The sequence below is a fragment of the Parasteatoda tepidariorum genome, chromosome 3 (genome assembly GCF_982258835.1).
Source record: "Parasteatoda tepidariorum strain Cologne lab strain chromosome 3, Ptep-v5.0, whole genome shotgun sequence".
NCBI lineage: Eukaryota > Metazoa > Arthropoda > Arachnida > Araneae > Theridiidae > Parasteatoda > Parasteatoda tepidariorum.
The window spans coordinates 93,102,400-93,116,244 of NC_141757.1; the positions used below are offsets into that span (position 1 = coordinate 93,102,400).

The 13,845-nt window shown below is 28.7% G+C and overlaps 1 protein-coding gene across 4 annotated transcripts in view; it reads left to right on the forward strand.

The window, feature by feature from the left end:
- LOC107444455 (uncharacterized) overlaps positions 1-13,845 on the forward strand; it is a 219,828-nt gene that overhangs the window by 58,485 nt on the left and 147,498 nt on the right. The gene's annotated exons all lie outside the window — the stretch shown is intronic.

Consider the following 13,845-nt stretch of genomic DNA (forward strand, 5'->3'; position numbering starts at 1 on the left):
GTAACCTGATAAAATAACTTTATAACCCTTCCTGATAACTTGGATCATAATATGATGGATCAACTCAGAATATAGTTTAACTTGAATTGTAATGTGATGTTAAAATTTTAATGTTTAGATAATATGATGATTTAACTTGGGTCATAATAAGGTGACTTAACTTAGATCGTAATATGATGGCTAAATTTGGATGGAATACAGTTTTACTTGAATCGTAATGTGATGTTAATTTAATCTTTATATAATATGATGATTTAACTTGGATCATAATAGGATAGCTTAACTCGGATGAAACATGGCTTAACTAAAATTGTAATGTGATGTTAAAATTTCAATCTTTACATAATGTGATGCTATAACTTGGATCGTAATATGATTGCTTAACTTGAATTGTGTGGTAATAGTGCATTTAATATGATGATCTAACTTAAATCGTAATATGATTGCCTCGCTTGAATGGAATATTGTCTAACTTGAATTGTTATAAGATGGTTCGACTTACAATTACGATTTTAGAATTTTAATATGGTTGTTTAACCTGCAAGGTATTATAATATTTTTTTAAGTAAAACCAATTTGTAATTATAATTATTTAAATTGAATACTAATATGATATTACAATTTGAATCGTAATTTGTAACACTAACAATTGCTATTCAAGGTGATGGCTCACTTTTGAATAATGATATTGTTTGGTTTGACTTGTAATGCTAAATGTTTCACTCTTTAATAAGGCTGCTATTAATTTGTTAGATTCCAGTAAACAAGAATAGTTTAACAGAAAAGTTGTTATGTCTCTAATACTGCTATAATAAATAATATTGTATTTTTTAATGCTTAAATCAAAATATACTGATTATATTAACTGTAGTTAAGAATGAAACAAAACAAAACGAATTATTTGATAGTTCGAAAAATAATTTTTTAAGATAACGATACTTAAATTAAAGTGCTCTTTTAAAAATGAATCTATGTTTTTTTTTAAATATTTTCTTACTTGCATTTTACATTAAAATTTTTTTAAAAACTCAAATAGCTCATTAAGATGCTACTTAGGGAAAGTAACTATTCCTAATTCTGAAACCTGTCATTAATTTAATGTGTTTTGGTGCCAGTTTGTATAAAAGTACTTAGTAAATTAAAGTTGTTTTCCTTCTTCGCTTTATTTTATTTTATTTTATTTATTGTTTTTATGGACTGAACGTTAGAAAAATGTAGTATAAAGTAAAATTTTTACTCATAAAGTAACAACATTTAGTAGAGAAAAAGTACTAGCAATATAATCTTATTTTATTTAATGAACATATTTAGTTTATTTTCATTCTTTTTATTTTTAGTCTGAAAATCTCAATGTTCGTTACTAAGAACATTACTAACAAGTTATTATAATAAATTATCCCTAAACTTTAGAGAAAACATTTCTGAACCGCAGCTTTTAGAAAAATTTTTATAATTTTTGTTTTGAAGTTTTCTTGTTAAATAGCATGTTTCATAACATATTAAGATAGTATTCGGATAAAAAATAAATCTGGTGAAAAATAATGTGGTGTACAAGTGAATCGTAGCTTCTGAAAAATTTTAAAGTTCAATCGAAAGTTTACTTATTCATTCATAACTGAACAAAATTTAATAGAGGGAAAATATTAACAGTGTAATCTTGTTTTATAGGATGAAATTTCCATATTTATTTTAAGAAATTTTATGTTCCCTTAAAACATTTTATGTTACGTTGTTATGCTACATTGTTAGAATTGTCATTCTAAAATTACGATAAAATAACCAGCAACAGTCTGTCCATCCAATTAACCGTAAAGTTTACGGTAAAGAACCTTTTTTTTATCTTTACGGTTTTGAAACCATTTACAACTAGTATGGTTAAAAAACCATGAATACCAAACCATATGGGGTTTTTTAACTATTAACAACTAGCACAAAAATAAGACTTTTTTTTATGATAAGCAGCCTTATGGTGTTGACATCTATGAGTGAATGAGAGTGTCGTATTCTAATAGTCCAAGGTCTGAAACTGGGAGTGCGGGGCACTGGAAATTCTTCATGTATTGAATGGAGGAAATATCGTGGTGTCAACGGTGGAACACGAACCCCCGTTTTTTCGGTCATGAGATTGACAGATTAGCTCTCTTGGCTATAATACTCAGTACTAATACTTAGTACTGAGTATAATACTTAGTACTCATAATACTTAGTTCCGTGCCTCGTTGCACAGAACTAAGTGGTTTCATTAGGTGGGCCTAATTAGTCCGATAAAATTCTGGTTGCTTAACCGTATTAGATAAAGCAGTTAATAAACGGTCTCTCACTGTTAAAAGTTCGAATACCATCTTATGAATAGTTATTTGACTGTTTTGTTGGAGTATGGTAAAATAACAATTAAATAAATTGTTATTTAACCATTTTTTTTTCTGTAAAATTTCTAACAGTGTAAGGTTGATTACTGAAAACGTCATTAATATTTTACAAGTTTTCAGAAGGAAACAGCATTGAACTTCAGAGAAAATATTTATACAAACGGTGGTTTTCGTAATAGCCATAGATTTTTGAAATTTAAATTTTTCTTGTAGAATAATGCGTAACACATTTAGATAATGTTTGGATAACAATTAGATGAAATAATTTTTAGTTACCACAGAATCGTAGAGTTGAAGAAATGTTTATATATATATATATATATAAATTACTTAACACAAAGACAGGTACGAAGCCACGTAGAACATAAACAAACTAATTAGGCATCGAAGTTGCCAGGTATACAGAAAAAAAAATCTATCGCGGTTTCAATAAAATAAATAAACAAATGATAAATTTAAGTTAAATAAAAGACGCAGACGAGAAAGAATTATATTTTAGCAATTTCGATGTTCGATACAGCACTGTATTTAATTAACGTCACTTTAATTAATATTCTAACTTATGTGGAGAAACTTAGCTCAACTTTAACACGCCATTTTGCTTATTAACGATCAGCTGGCCCTGGCGTCATAGGTCACACGTCTGGGTATACGTGATCTTCTACTTAAAGTGCAAGTACCCAATTAAATTATTTTAAATTTAAATTGATTTACTGATTTAATGTCATTTCAATGTTTTACATTAGTCAGTAAAGCCGTTACTGACTAATGTAATGTATTATTAATGTCGTATGAAAAATTGACATTCTTGCCTTTATAGCTTTTGTTAATTTAATATTTTGTTAATTTAATATTTTCCAGCTATAAGAAAGAATAAAGCTTTTTTATGAAGTAATACTATAAATAGCTCCTTTTTATAATCGTTTTTAAATTTTTTATTTAAATTTTTGTAATTGTTCAAGATGAAACATATTAAGAGAGATTTCAGGTAGCTAGTCGCAAGTTGCTGAATTAGCTAAAAAGTTCACTAAACCCACTATGTAATAATATCTTACGTAGTAAAAATACTAATTAGTAATATGTGCTCTTTCATATGATGAATATGTTAATTTTAAATCGTTTTTTTTTCTTTCATCACAGCCATGTTATTGGTTACATTTTAAAATAAATAGTAATTATTTTTACGAGATTATTATAATGCGATAATATTTATTTTTTTATTTAATTATTCTGTGTTTAAAATATTTTACGAATTACATTTGTATATGATTTTATCTTGTAGAGATCGGCTTTCCCATTTCAAGAAAGTTTATGCGTCTTTTATTTCATTGTTTAAGAATTTTAACATTTACCCTTTGAGGATAATGATGACTTTATGATGATAATGGTAGTTGAAGAATGAAGTAATTGATTAGAACTGAATAAGATAAATTCCAATTTGGCTTAATTGTTTCTTAGCACAGATGGCGCTGCAGTGTTTTTAGTGATCGCATGGTTCATCGAATTACAGTTAAGCCCAAGTTAAATATATATCATCATTTGTTAGATTCCGAGAGTAGATATTTAGTGAATAGAATTCTTTAATTGAAATGGAATGAATGGGGATTGAAAATAGATTAGAATCGATAATTCTATAAGTCACAGACTCGTAATTATTTATTAGGTATAAACCTTACATTGTATTCTTGAACTAGATAATTTTATGCTTAGAATAATTATATCTTTGCGCAAAACGTTCCATTACATATTCATGTTTTAGAAGCTACAAAATTACATAGTTTGCTTTGGCAACAGTTAAAAAATTTTGTGATTTCACTTCGCAAACGATTTTTTTAAATATATTACGAATGCGTAAAGTGCCATTGTTATTTCAAACTGTTCTGAATTAAAAAAAATAATTTGGTAAATACAGACATATTATGAAGTAAATAAAATAAACTAAACAGTAGTAAATATTAGCTCTACCGAAAACTGGTAATTATATTAATGACAATTGTCTCATGTTTAATTAGACAAGTCTCCTCAACTGTTTAGGTTAGGAAGTCATAGTCCCCAAAATTATATTCTAAGAATTTCAAAAAGATCTCATAAATTTATTTCAATTCATTATTTAGTTGCTAATATAAATAACTTATGCATTTGCATTCGTTATTAATAAGTTGACTAAGTTTTAACATAGACGAATCGATGGTTTAACGAGATAGGTTTATATACAGTAAATGAATTTAAGATTATAAAGTTACTGAAGTCTGAAATTGTCACAATGTATTTTCTGTGAAAGACTGTTGGTGGGTGCCTTGTCTTTAAATATGACTAATCAGAAATTATTAAAATTTTTACTGAAGTACATCACTACATTGTAAGAAACTTTAGAATGTGTTAAACTATAAAAAATATCAAATCTTAATATGAAAGCTTCCAGAAGACGTGTTAAGATTAATCGTCGTTTTGTTCCAGATATTATTATAAGTTCAGTTTAAACCTCCACCGCGTACCCCTACTTGGAATCCCTTCAATATCAGAACACATCACTATAGAATAATTAAAGAATTTAATCATATTAACGTTACTTTCAGCTAACCATAACATATTCAAAACCTCAATAAATAACCAACGATAATAGAGTATTTTCGAAATGATACCCATTTTGTTATTCTACTATTATTTCTGATTTCATATTGTGGTTGAAGAAGAAATTCGTGTTTTCTTTTTCAAGCATAAATAATTTTTATTATTATTATTATTTTAACGAATCAGTTTAAGGATTGTATACGAAATTCATCAAAACGTAATGATTTATCATCGTTTTGCTTCAGGCATTATTCTTAGTTCAATTTAAAATCTGCAAGGCCCTAATTGGAATTCTTTCAGCTCCAAAAGACATCACAATAGAATAATTACGGAATTTAATCATTTTGACGTTTCATGCAATATACACTCTCTCAGTTAAACGTACGCTATGAGCTTAGATCCATTACCATCTGTTTCTGGCCGAAACAACAGTAGTGCTGTGATGGAATGGAAACAGCGAGAATAATTAGAAGGGTTGGAGTAAAAATAGGAGAGTAATTGCAGTTTTTCTTTTTTAGCCCAGTCTTTACAGCCAAGATAAACATCAAGCATGGGCTGGTCTTGTGTCAATAGACTTTTGACCTTTTTTTTATATATACACAGAAAAAAGTTTCATCTTTCTCTCAAACTGATAAATAATCGGAGTTTTTTTGCCATTGTGTTAGAGAGCGCTGTACTGATAAGTTTTGGTGATAGAAGTTAGAAATACACGAACTCTGATGAATTTTAATGGTGAGTGGGATTGATGGGAGAATAATTGGATGTTTTAAAATTTAGATTCGTGCACAGTAGTGATTTCCTCATAAGTTCCTCAAAAGTTTTTATGCGATTTAAAACTATTTTAAAAGTGTATTACGTATGTCTAAAATGTAGGTTTTCGTTACCGTTAATGAAAAACTAACCATGCATTTAAATTTTTCAAGGTAAGTGCAATTCATTTAATGTTAATATAATTCGTAATGAATTTTCAAGGTAATGTTAGGTTTATACTTCGATTTTCAAACGATAAAAAAAGTGTTGAAAAAGCTCAAGAAACTATTCTAAAAAGACGCTTTTTTTATCATTAACTAAACCATCATTTAAACACTCAATGACTGCTTGACTATTAGAAATAATTTCAGTTGGAACATTCATAAAAAATTTGCAGTCGATTTCATTAACAAAACTTTAATCCATCTTAATTTACTTGTTGTTTCAGCAATAGCAAATAGTTCTGCTTCACATGTTGAGGACTCAGCAATTTTTTTTTTCGCTTTTCCACAAGATTCGAGAATTACCTAACATAATTACACACCCTGAAAAGAATTTACCTGCTTCACCGATCCAACAGCTTGCATCCGTACTACAGTTTCAAAATCCAAATTCTTTTTCATAAAACAAAACTTAGAATCCTTTTATCCCTATAATCCTTTTACCCCTTGAATCCTTTTATCCCTAGAATCTATCCCTAGAATAAGTACATTTCAAAACCTTTTTACTCAATATATTTTTAACGTTTTTTCAGAAATTTTTTAAATTGGGACAAATAACTAGTTACAAATGAAACATCCGGACGTGTTCTGTTTATCAAATATAAAAATTCCCCGACAATTTCCTGATAATCTATCTGATTGATTAAATCATCTGTTGGATAAACATCTAACATCACTTTCAGTTATAGGAAGATCAGTTTTCTTACATTTTTCAAAATCAAATTTGTTAATTAATTATTTAATATACTGAATTTGTGATAAATTAATTCCATTTTCATGTTTCAAAACTTCTATACACAAAAATTTAGAATTTTCAGTAGTTTCATTTAATTTAAATGATTGCCCAAGTTTTAAGATTATATCCTTACATAATTTAGAATTGCTAGAAAATATTGCTAACTCATCAATGTATAACCAAAAGATCGGTTTTGTCAATTGTAGTAAATACACAATTATCAGACGTAAGTTGGATGAGGCCAATCCTTTTCAGCTCGTTTTTTAATTAAACATGCCAATTTCTACCAGACTGCGGTAAACCATATTTGCTAAGATTTAATTTACGAACTTTGTTCTTACCATACTTTTCTTCATAACCGATTGTAATTTCTCTGTAAGAAGATTTTTCAATATCTCTATATAAATAAGCAGTTTTAATATAAAAAACTAATAAATTTTTTTTACATATAATTTTGTTTTTTTTTGCACATAAATCTAGCTTTGCAGATAATGACCTAAATGATTCAATTTTTACTACAGGTGAATATGATTCTGAATAATCTACATTTTTATTTTGATTATTTCCTGCTGTAACTAAGCGTGCTTTAAAAATTTCTTTCTCATTTAATTTTTTCTTTATTTTGTCAATTTACTGGAAAGCACAAGTTCAAGAAGTTCGTTTCTCATAACGTTTTTCCGTTCCTGACATTTATCGTTATTAATTGCTTGATTATAATTTATTGGAATGGTTGAGCCTTTCAAGGCTAAATTTGCAGTTAGTAGTTTGTGTTTAATCCTTTTTGAATGTCTGTCACAAAACGAAACTTCGTTCATTTTGCAAGTCAGCTGTTTCTGGTGATAATTTATCCGATTGCGAACGGAAAAATGGTTTCAGTTTCGATTAGCGGTTGCGATTCGTTAAGCTAGGTTAAATCCTCACTAACCCAATCATAATATTCGGTTTTCTTCTTCAAAAATTTGCTTCCTTTAGTCGATTTACCAAATTTAATTGCTCTCTCCTCAATTATCATATTTTTAGTGATATCATAAATCCTCTATGGGGGTCTGTCTCTAGATCACGGTTCCCCAATGGTGTTCCATGGAACCCTAGGGTTCCGAGGACCAGTGAAAAGGGTTCCGCTAATTAATACTTTTTATAACCAGTGAGGAGTTTTGAAACTTCCGAATATATTTAATTTTCAGTTTTCTTTACGGAATTATTTCAAGTAAAATGCCATTGAAATAGAAATTGCATTTTTTAGAAGAAAATATATTTCTAATAAAATATTATTGAACAAATTATAAAAAGAATAAACATATAAAATAAAATATTACATTAGTATTTGACTATCGCACTTTTTAAAACAAAATAAAATAATTCTTTAATAAAGAAATATGTTTCCCTAATTACTATTTTCAACAGCAGTTTTTTTCTGGAAGTAAATCATAATTCGGCATATTTAATTCATTAATGTATGTACATACACCGAAAACAAATTTATAACTAGATGAGATATAGAACAAGGACTGCAAGTTTAAATGTCGTAAGTGAAACTTAATTTAAGATTATCAATGATAAAACGAGGAAAAATCTTTATTCCTCCAATTAAATACTCTAAAAATAGTTTTTTTTAAAGGTTTTAACGTTCACAATTATCTTAAAAAACTTTATTTGCAAATTCAGGGTTCCGCAGAAAGAAGGCTGATTATTTACGGTTCCGAAAAGAAAAAATTTGGGAACCGCTGCTCTAGAATAACCGACTAAAATTCCTGGTTTACCAGGAACTAAAATTTTTTAAAATCGCAATTGTTTAGGAATCTGGAAATAAACTACACATCCGAAAATTAAGTAACTTACTTTTGGTTCTCTCTCTGACTTATTCAATCGGGAAGTTTCTGTTTGTTCCTGCTTCATGTAAGATTAGAAATGTGAGTACTACAGTTTATGGTTTAAAATTTTAATGGTGATTCGCTCTGGTATAATGATATTCTAGTTCCTTCCTCAAGAATTCTCATAGCACTTTCGACTTTCCAGTTGTTTTCAGGATTATAAGGTAAAGTTTTTCATGAATTACACCAGATTCTTCTAGGAATTTATCCAAATGATTCTTCACAAATTCTTATCAATTACCTATTTTGAATCGTTTGCTTTTCTTATTCATGAAATTTTCATACCCTTCTTCAAAATTAGTTTATATATTTTGATATGCAAACACTTAATATTTATGCTTCATAAAATGAAAAAAGATATTCCAGAATTGTTATTACAAATACTTGAAAAATATTTAGAATTACTCAAAGAATCAGTATTACTTGGCCTAGCTAAATCAATATGAACCAATTCTAAAATAGAATTACTTTAATCTACATTTATTTTAGGATGATTTATACGAGTTAGTTTATTTATATCACTTGATTAAAAATTAGACATTTCAAAATCTTTAACATTTCTATCCATAATATTTTGCATTTGAGACGCACATATTATGTATTTAGATGACATAGTCTTTTGTGTCATAGACCAGAACTTTTTGCTACATTGCATTCAATAGAATCAGCAGAAATTACAACATTCAAAGGTTCAATGAAGCCCAATAAACTAAAAACAAATTAAATTGTAACAAAAAATTTCCATACATTTAGTAATGGCAAGGTTTTATTAATAAATTTACTTTTTGTTAACAATATTTAATGTGATTATTTTTTTTCTATTTGCTTTTTGGCAAAAACTAATTTGGTCCTCGCGAGAAAACAAGTGTTACATACTGTTTTAAACAATTATAATAAACTAACACATGCCAAAACTTTCATAAAATATCATACACGATGCATCCCTATTCAAATGAGTAGATTTATTTCATTACAATTATTTTGATTTGCAAATAATTTAATAGTAAATGGGTAAAATTTTGTATCACTTAACAAACAATTTGATATAGCTCATGCAGTTTGTAAAATGGAAAAATTTTGTATCAGTTAGCAGGGGTCTGTCCAGACATTTTGTAAAAGGTCCGTTTTTGTAAAATTGTGAAAAAATTACTCGTAATTTGTGAATACAAAATAAACGTTAAGTCGCATTCTTTCAACCACGGTCCGCTTTTGTGAATTTGTGCAAATAGGGTCCGTTATTGCAAAAATACTTTTTCAAGGAGTTTTTAAATTGTAAAGACATACAAGATTATGCTCAACACTGTAAAATTATAATTAAAAAAAAAAAATTTTAAAAAATAAACAGCAATTGCAGCTACTAAATTAGCGATGCAATATATAAATATTTGGTATTTAGCCTATACTGCTGTGCGCAGAATATTCATTTCGGACGAATAATGGAAGAATCGTCTGCCGAAGACAAAATTTAGTTCGTTAACATCTGTCCCCCCCCCACCCCTGGGCAGGGTTTATTCGATTAACAAAACAATAATGATGATAAACAAATTTGTAAAGGGTCCGATTAAAAGATAAATTATTTTGTGAATTTGTGATTTTAAGTTATAATATTTTGTGAAGGGTCCGTTTTTATGAAAAGATATTTTGTGAAGGGTCCGTTAACGGACCCAAATTTCTTATAAACAGACCCCTGGATAGAATACAACTCGTAATTAAACCGCAAAAAGCTTCTTAAATTTGCCTTGATAAAAGAACAATATATTTATATTTAAACCACTCCTACTCCATTACCATCTTTAACCACTCCTGAAGATAAACTCACAAAACATGTGCCATTTTATCAACTCCTCAGAGCCGAAGAACATTGGAAAGCGACTTTCGCCAAACCGCAAAAAGGGCTCATTATCGCCTACTTTTCACCTTCGACCGCAAAGATAAAGTTCCCATTATCTACCTGATCCACAGCTCCACCCAAGGAAATCAAATCAGCGATTTAAAAGTCGCGTTGTCCCACTTGTTCATCAATCCGTGGAAGATCAACTTCCATCAGGCTCATCTTCTGTTGGGAAAGTGAAAACGATTATTTTTGTCTGGTAACGCGAGAACGCGGTCTACCTTGGTAACTTCACTTTTGCCGTATCCACCATGGTTTTGTTACGCCTTTATCCCTCTCTTCTTAACCGGACGCATATATTAATCGGTCTATATTTCCCTGGCTTCATTCTCTCATGTTAATTACTTCCTTTAATGGTTGGTTAAGTTGGAAAACAAGGTCATTAGTAAATAGCTCGTATAGGTGAATGAGATGTTTTGTTCGAAAAATGGGATTCAGTTTTCTAAAATAATAGAACCTAAAACACTTAGTAAAAAGTTTTAGTACGATGTTAGTTTTTTTTTACTTAAATATGATCTCTATTTTAGTTTACCTATTTTACCTATTATTTAGCTCTATTTTAGTCGACCTCGTCAAGATTGCAGAATTATATAATGGCCGTTGAAGAGTTGAGACTTGACTTGAGACGTGGAATAAATAAATTGTTCTTTTTTTCTTTCTGTTCCATTTGTATCTTATGTGAAATTTATGGGGTTGTATCGAGGACCCCCCGGAATTTATCCGCAGAACCTGGCGTTTGCGGATTCACTCGGCAAAAGAATTTTACCAGCCGTACCGAGTACCCAGACCCATTTTTTTTTTTGTCTCATGACCCAGTACTGGGTTCCTGTAACCGGCCAATGTACCCGGAATGGGGTATCCAGCACTTGGTTTACACTCATTTATGTGCGGTACAATAGTATTCAAATTTACATTAACTTTAAAACTATTCGCGAGAAATAGTTGCTGTTTCCGAAATTCATGTATTCCATCAGTTCTTCTTGTGTGAATTTTCAGTCCAATAAACCTTGATAAAGTGTAAGATGTTTGCTAAAGAGAGGTGTCCGCTATAGCTCAAATTCAGAAATCTAATACTGAAAACTATTTGAACTAAATTAATATAAGAGTTAAATAAAAACAAAATTAGAAATAGGGAATTACATTGATTTTTGTTTCAAGTTAATATAATCATAATGAATAAAGTTGAAAGATAACTAAAAAATATACATAATTCATGTGTATTACTTTCATACTAAATTTGTTTTCAGCAAATTATAATTTTTAAAATCAAAATTTTCTGTAAGCTATTACCATATGCGAGGGATAATTGCCAATGAATGGATTGAATATCGTATATTTTGGTTTTATTAACCAGAATTATGTTATTTTTTTCTTTCATAAATGTTATTACTATACCGTATGGTAATTTTACCACAATTTAGTTCCTCCAATAATTCCAAATTTTATCGGATTGCCGGAATCGACCGGGTAACAAAAGAAATTTTTGCCGTGTACCCGGACCTAGCGAAATTTTAGGATTTATTACATCACTAATAATTTATATTCTATTCCAATTCTATATTTGTAATCATTCCATTTGCATTCTGGAATAGTTTTCACGGAGTTTTTTGCTGTCAATAAAATATTTATGTTGATTAATATTGACTATTAATGCTGTTAAAAATCGCATTGTTCCATATGATCGTCCAGCTTAGAAAGATCAAATTCCAGATTCATCTTCTTTTGAATAAATTGAAAACGATTATTTTGTCTGGTAACATAAGAATGCTGTCTACTTTGGTAACGTTACTCTTCATTGTAATCCACCATGGTTTTGTTATGCCTATATCTTTCTCTATTTAACCAGACTCACATATTAATTGGTTTATATTCCTCTGGCGTCATTCTCTCATGTTAATTACTTCCTTTAATGGTTGGTTAAAGTTAGAAAACAAGGTCATTTGTAAATTACACGAATAGGTGAATGAGACGTTTTGTTCAAGAATGGAATTATGTTAGATTCCTAAAACTAGTTAAAGCAGGATGGGTTACATCATTTGAAATAGAAGAATCCTGTAACAGAATTGCCTTCGTAATAAGATTTAGTTATAAGCGAGCTTATCTGCTTAAATATGACCTTTATCTTAGTTAGTTTCGACCTTGTCAAGACTCTAAGATGGCATTCGCAGACTTTGCATTTAGAATATATAAATAGTTTTTTTTGTTGTTCCATATGCAGTTTTTTTTAAGAAAATTATATTCTATTTGTATGTTGCTAATATTTCTTTGTTGCAATAAATTTTTCACACGAACTCATGTTTGTGAATCAATGTTTCAAATTCAAATTCCAGATTATTAAAAAATCAACTGAACTCTTTGTGGTTGAAAGAATATTAATGCTGATTTAGTTTAACTTGTTTATTTTTTAAAATATTTTTATTGTGTTGCTTTAAAAATTAAAGCATTATATTAAAGCATAAGCAAGTAAAAAATTCATTTTAAATATAATAATAATTTATTTCAAATTTTTATCGTAAGTTCGATCAAACATATGAATAATTTATAAAAATGGAATACGAATGAGGGGCATGAAAAGAAGTCATCCTAAATATATACTACGTACTTGTTTTTGAGAACTTTTTAACTTTCTAAGAGGAGTTTTTAAGGAACCTTCTTTCGATAACATATTTTGTGAAGGGTCCGTCTATAACTTAAAAAATTCTTCAATCAAAAATTTGGCCAAACCCTTTATGTTAAGTTTCCAAAATCACCCATTTTGAAAAATCCCATTTGTTGCTTCTTTGTCTTGGCAAATACTGCACTTCAAAACTATGTTTATTTGGTAATATTTAAATGTGATTTTAAAGTAAATATCTTCACTTAAAAAAACTTTCTAAGATTGATAAGCGACTTTCCGAATGTTTTTAACAGAAGAATTGAGATAATTTTTACGAAAATTCCAATTATTTTTAATATTTTTTTCACCTTAAAAGTTAGTTGAGTTTAATGAATATCCTAAGAAGTCTAATAACTTTTGGAATTTTAAGGCTGCAGTCATTATTTATTTTTTAATAGATTCTAAGAGGACGTATGTTAGATAATATAGAAAATTCAAGAGACATTTTGACAATTTTCATAGTTTAGAAGCAATCGTATGGAAATAAAATTAAAGTTCATTTATAAAAAATATTAGTTTATACATGCTACTGCCATTGTATGAAATCCTTTATTCTATAGATACATTGTCATTGTATGGGATGTCTAAAATAGAAGGTCAAATGTGAATTGATAAATGCTTCACACATTGCCTAGGCATTCCATAGAAGAACTTTTGAAAACCCTATACAGGCATACAATGACAGAAGAAAGTAAGGAAAATACATGAGTATTATTGAAATATCTTTTATTATGCATTGAATCTTGAATTAACAAGTAAAATAATCTTTTTTATCGCTTC